The sequence below is a fragment of the Mercurialis annua genome, linkage group LG2 (genome assembly GCF_937616625.2).
Source record: "Mercurialis annua linkage group LG2, ddMerAnnu1.2, whole genome shotgun sequence".
In the NCBI taxonomy this organism is placed as follows: Eukaryota; Viridiplantae; Streptophyta; class Magnoliopsida; order Malpighiales; family Euphorbiaceae; genus Mercurialis; species Mercurialis annua.
In genome coordinates, this window is record NC_065571.1 from 48,010,207 (window position 1) to 48,017,048 (window position 6,842).

At 32.4% G+C, this 6,842-nt stretch overlaps 1 long non-coding RNA gene across 1 annotated transcript; it reads left to right on the forward strand.

Moving 5' to 3' along the window:
- Window positions 1–4,571: 4,571 nt before the first annotated feature.
- Window positions 4,572–5,414, forward strand: LOC126670205 (uncharacterized). Its single transcript, XR_007638684.1, has 2 exons — window positions 4,572–4,718; window positions 5,165–5,414. It is a non-coding gene; the product is annotated as an uncharacterized LOC126670205 (long non-coding RNA).
- The last annotated feature ends 1,428 nt before the right edge of the window (window positions 5,415–6,842 follow it).

Here is a 6,842-nt window from a genome sequence, read left to right on the forward strand (position 1 = left end):
ATAAGTCAATAATAAATAAAATTATTTCCAGAAATTAAAAATCAATTTATTTACCCTTATTTAGCGATTTTTAAGTTTTAAAACTATTAAAAATCGAAATCCAAACCATTAAATTAATACCCGAAATATTTAACATTTTTAATCCATAAAAATCACACTTTAAAACATATTTTAATCCATATTAAACAATCAGCCCAGAAATTAAAAAATAATTTAATTTCATATACAAAAATTAATTTAAAACCGAAACCCATCAAAATAACATTAAAACAGATTAATCAACCATCAAACAACAATTGTTAACCACCTAAATATATAGTAATTTAAGTTCAATTAACATCAGTAAATAAAATTAAGATTTGAGGTTGAAATTATACCCTGATCGTTGATTAAAGTATAGGATAACGATCTACGCAAGTTTTCCGTCAGTTTTCGTTAAGGAAATTTTGTGAGAAAATAAAAGAATAAGGATTTGTGTTTCGTTCTAGAAAGAACTCGGCACCCACACTAAAATGGAGAAGAAAATGAATTAATTGGGAAAGAAGAAGACTCATGAAAATATCTAGATATTTTAGTCCAAGATTTATTTATTTACAAGTTTGCCATTATGGCATTCTTGTAAATAAATTGAACTTTAGGGGTAAAATAAACTCATGTTTCTCAAATATTTCAAAACATTAAATCATAAACATATGGTCTGAATATAAATATTTTTGGAACTTTAAAAATAATTAAAATAATTATTTTGACGGTTTTTTAGCGAAAAATCATAAAATTCATTTTTAACACGTAAAATTGCCAAAAGTCAAACTTTAGGCAAAAAACACTTCAAATCACATTTTCACACTTATAAATTCATCTCGTGAATTTATTAACTATTTTCGAGGTCCTAATTAATTATAATTGGACACGCGCAAAAATAAACACTTAAAATATTACGGGGTATTATATTCACCCCTCCTAAAAACAATTGTCCTCGAATTTCAAAATAAACTATTACCTTGAGCAAACAAGTGGGGATGTCGTTTCCGCATATCTGCCTCTGTTTTCCATGTCCAGTCCTCAATTGTTCGACTCCTCCAGAGCACTTTTACCATAGGTATCTCCTTACTACGGAGTTTCATAATCTGGGTATCGGCATTAATCTCTACGGGTTCCTCTTCATAAGATAGCTCCTCGTTTATCTCAACCTCTTGAGGTTGAATAATTCGATTAGGGTCAAGAATGTACTTCATGAGCATCGACACATGAAACACTAGATGTACTTGCGACATCTCCAACGGTAATGCTAACTTATAAGCTACCGTTCCTATTCGTTCAATAATCTCATATGGTCATGCATACCTCGGCGCTAGCTTTCCTTTATTTCCAAATCGGATTACACCTTTCATAGGTGATATTTTAAGAAACACAAAATCTCCGATTTGAAATTCTATATCCTGCCTTTTCAAATCAGCATAGCTCTTTTGCCGACTGAATGCAGTTTCCAAACGTTGCTTAATCAACGGCACTTTCTCATATGTAATCTGCATAATTTCAGCTCCTGTCAACTTTCTTTCTCCAACTTTCTCCCAACAAATTGGAGATCTACACTTACGTCCATATATTGCCTCATACGGTGTCATCTTGATACTGGAATGATAACTATTGTTATATGAAAACTTTACTAATGGTAGGTACTCATCCCAATAGCCTCCGAAATCTAAAACATACATTCTTAGCATGTCCTCCAAAGTCTAGATGGTCCTTTCAGACTATCCATCTGTTTGGGAATGAAACGCCGTACTAAAATTTAAACGCGTTCCTAAAGCTTCTTGCAAACTTTGCCAAAATCTGGATGAAAAAACTGATCCTCGATCTGACACAAATGATTCAGGAACTTCATGTAAACTGACTACCTTGTCAATATAGATTTGTGCCAATTTTGCTGTTGTATAGGTAACTTTGATCGGAATGAAATGAGCTGACTTTGTCATTCGATCAACGATAACCCATATCGAATCAAAACCTTGTTGCGACTTAGGTAATCCAACGACAAAATCCATGGTTATTCTTTCCCATTTCCACTCTGGTATTGGTAACTGTTGCGAAAATCCAAATGATCTCTAATGTTCCAACTTTACTTGTCTGGCATATCAGACACTTCGCAACAAATTCCGCTATATCTCATTTCATACCGCTCCACCAATACATCTACTTAACATCGTGATACATCTCGGTAGAACCAGAATGAACACTATACTTAGATCCATGTGCCTCCATCATGATTCTCTGTTTTAATTCCTCTACATTGTGTACGCACACCCTTGTACCAAATTTCAGAATACCACCTTTCATATTGAAATCCGAGTTCACTCCTTTTTGCACTTCTTCAATAACATACTTTAGTTGAGGATCTGTTGTCTTAAGTTTCTTAATCGGATCGTTCAATGTAGGTTTAATCGTCATTTGAGCTAACAAACTTCCCAAATGTAAAACTTCCAATTGAACTCCTTGATCAAACAACGAATGCACTTCTCTAATCATTGATTGTTTCTCAACTAAAGTAACATGAACTAAACTTCCTGTTGACTTTCTGCTTAACGCATCAGCTACTACATTAGCTTTGGCAGGATGATACTGTATCGTTGTAATATCCCGTATTTTTTTTTATTCGTCAAGCTTTAGGTAAAATTTTATTATTATTATTATATATTTTTATTAAATTTTATTTTAGTCGTTTGTTGATTCGATTCGTGTTTGGTATGTATTATTAAATCAAAAATAAAAGAAAATAAAGAAAGAAATATAAATGAATATTTTAATCCATGCAAAAAGAAAAAAATTCATGCATTTCTTTTCTTATCCACGTGAAAGTGGAGATTGGCCCATTCATGGCTAAAAGCCCATTCCTTTATTAATTAGCAAGTCAAGTTATTTGTTAGAAGTAGGATTTTGCAGAATCACCTTAATATTCAAGTATATGCTTCTGCAATCACGTTTCTTTCAATTCTCAAAACCTAAATATTTCATTCTTTCAAACAACAACTCAGCCGCCATTCTTACATTTTTGAGATCATCATCATTCGGCCACTCTTTCATTCATTAGCTTGGTAAGTAATCCTTTAACTTCTTTTATTGTTCCAATATCGTCAAAATACGGTTCTTGATTTCTAGCTTATTGTTTTAGCTTTAAATCCGATTGTTCTTCGACGGTTCACATCGACTCAACGATATCTTTGATTCTTACGTATTGAAATCAAATAACGGTACGTTAAATCCCTCTGTTTGCCGCCGTTTCGATTTCGACATGTTAACTGCAGATATGATTTATTTGCTGCTACGTCTCTTTACTTATTATTGCTGCCGATTTTTATTTGTGAGTTTGGTTTGATGCCGATGATTTTGATCCTTTGATCATGATATTGTGTTTGTTCCTATGTTTATAACTGAGGTGTGTTGTCCCTAGCAAATTGATTTGCATTGGTTATGATTAATTCCTTGAGTTGTTCTTGCTTCAATTTAATCCATCTTCTTGTTTGTTATGGCAGCTGTCTTGATTTATGTTCATTAATCTTAATCTTTATTCATTGATTCATTGTCTTGTTCTTGTGATGATTTCTTGTTCACGATTATTTATGAATAATAAACCAAGGTTACGTTTCTATATGAGATCAAAAAGATTGGTTGCCTCGTTTGGCCTTTGATCTCGTTCTGGTAAAAAAATTTATGTTTGTTTGTTGGCTGTGAACTGTGTTATGGATGTTCATGACTTTAGCTTAAAGTATTTCACTTAATAATGGTTGTTATATATTGGTTTTGGGTTGTTAGTTTATTAGGATATGATTGGTACTGCGTACCTTTTAACAAGGTTATGATTTAAACTTTCTGTTTTGGTTTTGCTTTTTTTTCAAATTATTATGGCAGCAACTTTCATTATTCATATGTGCATGGATTATTTCCATTGTTAAATTATGATTGTCCATCATAATTGTAAGATACAAAGAATTATAATAATTTTATTTTCAATTTTTAAAACTAAATATAATTTCGGCTTTGATTATAAGTTGAGTTGTTTTTTTATAAACTGATAACGATATTTATAATTTTAATTTAATAATTTATAATTACTTGGGTAATTATTATATTTTGGAATTATTGACTACACGTGTCAATTTGACGTTTTAAGATTTTAAACGTTTTTATTTATTTATTTTTAATTAAATAAATCATTAGTAACTATTGAATACTTGGATCTTAAGATATTGAGTTCCGTTTTAAATACTGATTTATTATTTTATCAAATTGTTATTTTGGTAATTATAGATTATGGTTTATATTTTTGATAAAATATTTTGGGTCGGGTTTAGACTTGGGTCGCCCGACATGTGAGGTAGCTTGGTAGTTATCGGTAACTCGGCTAACCCACTATTTAGAAATTAAATTAATTTATTATTTAAATATTATTTAAATAATATTTTTGAAACGGATTTTAAAGCGGGAATTCAATAAACGTGATTGTTTATGGCTTTATTATTATTTGAGTTTTATGATTACTCTGACTTGACTTTATATTGACTTGCTGTGTGTACTAGTCCTATGTGGTGTTTAGTACTCTTTAGAGTTAGGGTCTGATTTTAATTATGATTTTAATATTTTATTTAGACCCGTCGACTGTTCGTACTTCAGAGGCGAACCAGAGTTAGGTGCTTGTCAAGTTTCACGAGGAATAGCAAGCAGTGAGTTTATATCTCTATTTACCTCTTTATTAAGCAACTATTATATTTTGTATATATGTATATGTATAAACAGCTTTCGAACTGTTTTCGGCATTGTGGATTTGATTTGGAACGTGCTACTCGATGGGCATCATCGGGACTGCGTGCGCACCGGTAATGATTATGGTATTGAGGTAGGTTTGAGATACGTCTCACCTTAGTGAGGGCACCGGTGGAAGATACGTCTCCTGGGCTCACTATTTATTAAGTGATAGTCGGGGATCGGTTATTGAGATACGTCTCACCGACACGACAATGGATTTAGAATTGTGGTTTAGGGTTTCATTGATAATCCATAATGAAAATGTTTTATAAAACGTTTTAAAGGTTTTTAACTTAATAAATGTAAATGGTTATATAAACTCTACTCAGTAAATCTGACCCCGTTGTTCTCCCAAATTTTCCAGGTTTATGATTTGAGCTTTGGTCGATCTCCGTTTCTTCATTCTCGGAGGTTCTTTATTTATTTCAGAAATAAAGTGTCGAACTATTTTAAACTCTTAGACCGCAGTAGTAGTTTCATATTATTCATGTCTTAGTCTTACGTTTATATTTTAGACTATTGTTGTTGGATTGGTCCAACTATTACTTATCGCTTGTGGCATGATTACAGTGTTATGGCATTTATATTATATTGCCATGTTGGAGTTTATTTGAGATTAAGCGTACTTTAAATATATGCTGTTCATCTGTACTGCTAGATTAGGCTGAAGTCTCGGTTGCCCCCGAGCATGTGATTTTCTGCAGGTACTTGTTTTAAATGTATCTAAGTTGGTTATCCGCAAGGCTAGCTACGGGTTTTGGTACAACCATACCCATACCCTAGCGCCGGTCACGATTCATGAAAATGGGTCGTGACAATCGTACAGTCATAATCCTTTATCAACTCCACTCCACCTTCTCTGTCTGAGATTCAACTCTCGCTGATCAAATATGTTTTTCAGACTCTTGTGATCAGTGAATAAACAACCTGATGGATCAAAACTCAAGAATAAACAACTGATGGATCCCAAGACCTATCAACAAACGCCTGAGGTGATAACCATCACCGACGATGGCGTGCACAACACAGCTGGAGGGAGTAACACAAGGGGAACACCCCTCTCCATCCCCAGTACCAAACCAACCCAACCCTATTGCGTTCCCTGACCTCGGAGCCAACAACGAACAAACACCAGGTATTGTAACCCTATAAATATACAACGGAATTCTGAAAAAGGTATTGGAAGCCGTCCAAACAAATCTGGACAGATTGGATAGCGAGGCTAAACGGTCGAACGACAATCATGACGAAACTATGAAGATACTGAGGGAAAATTTCAGCCCATCTCCTGCCCGACGAAGGCACAGGGCAGAAAACACAAAAAATCCAAATCATCAAGGACCGACATATCAACTATATAATTCAATTTTAAATATATATTAAAAATTGAATTATATATTTAATTTTTTAAAATTCTAATTCAATGCAGTCTGACTGTTATATAGTATTCTAAAAATTTGTACAAATCAGCTTTTTTAAGAGTAATTTTGTTTATGTTTTTGTCTACCAATTGACTAGATGAATCTAATTAAAAATTTATATAGTTGATTTGATTCGATTTTTTTAATTTTTTTTTTTTTGATAATTTGGAGAGAAGAGAATGGTTGTGGAAGGAATCGAACTCACACCTAACAATTTGATGTTCAGCGCTTATAGCATTTGAACTATATATATTTAATTTCTTCTGCCGATATCAGTAGAGTTGATAAAAAAATTATTTATTAAATAAAATAAATGAATAATACTACAACGTGAAGTCATGAACCAGTGGTTCATTTAATTCAATTTTTAGAACAATGACTCAACCATTAAAATAGTGGACGACAAAGGGTCTACATCACCTTTTTGAACACACACGCGCCTAAAAGGCTTTTAAAGAAAGTAAAAGCTAGTTCTTCTCTTCTTGTTTTTTGCTTTTTTTAAGCCACAATTCACACAAAGTAGAGAAATTTCACACCAGAAAGTTTTATATTTTTTTAATAAATGGTCAATTCTGTTTTTAAATTTGTAATTAGGTTCAAGTAATATATTATCAAATATTT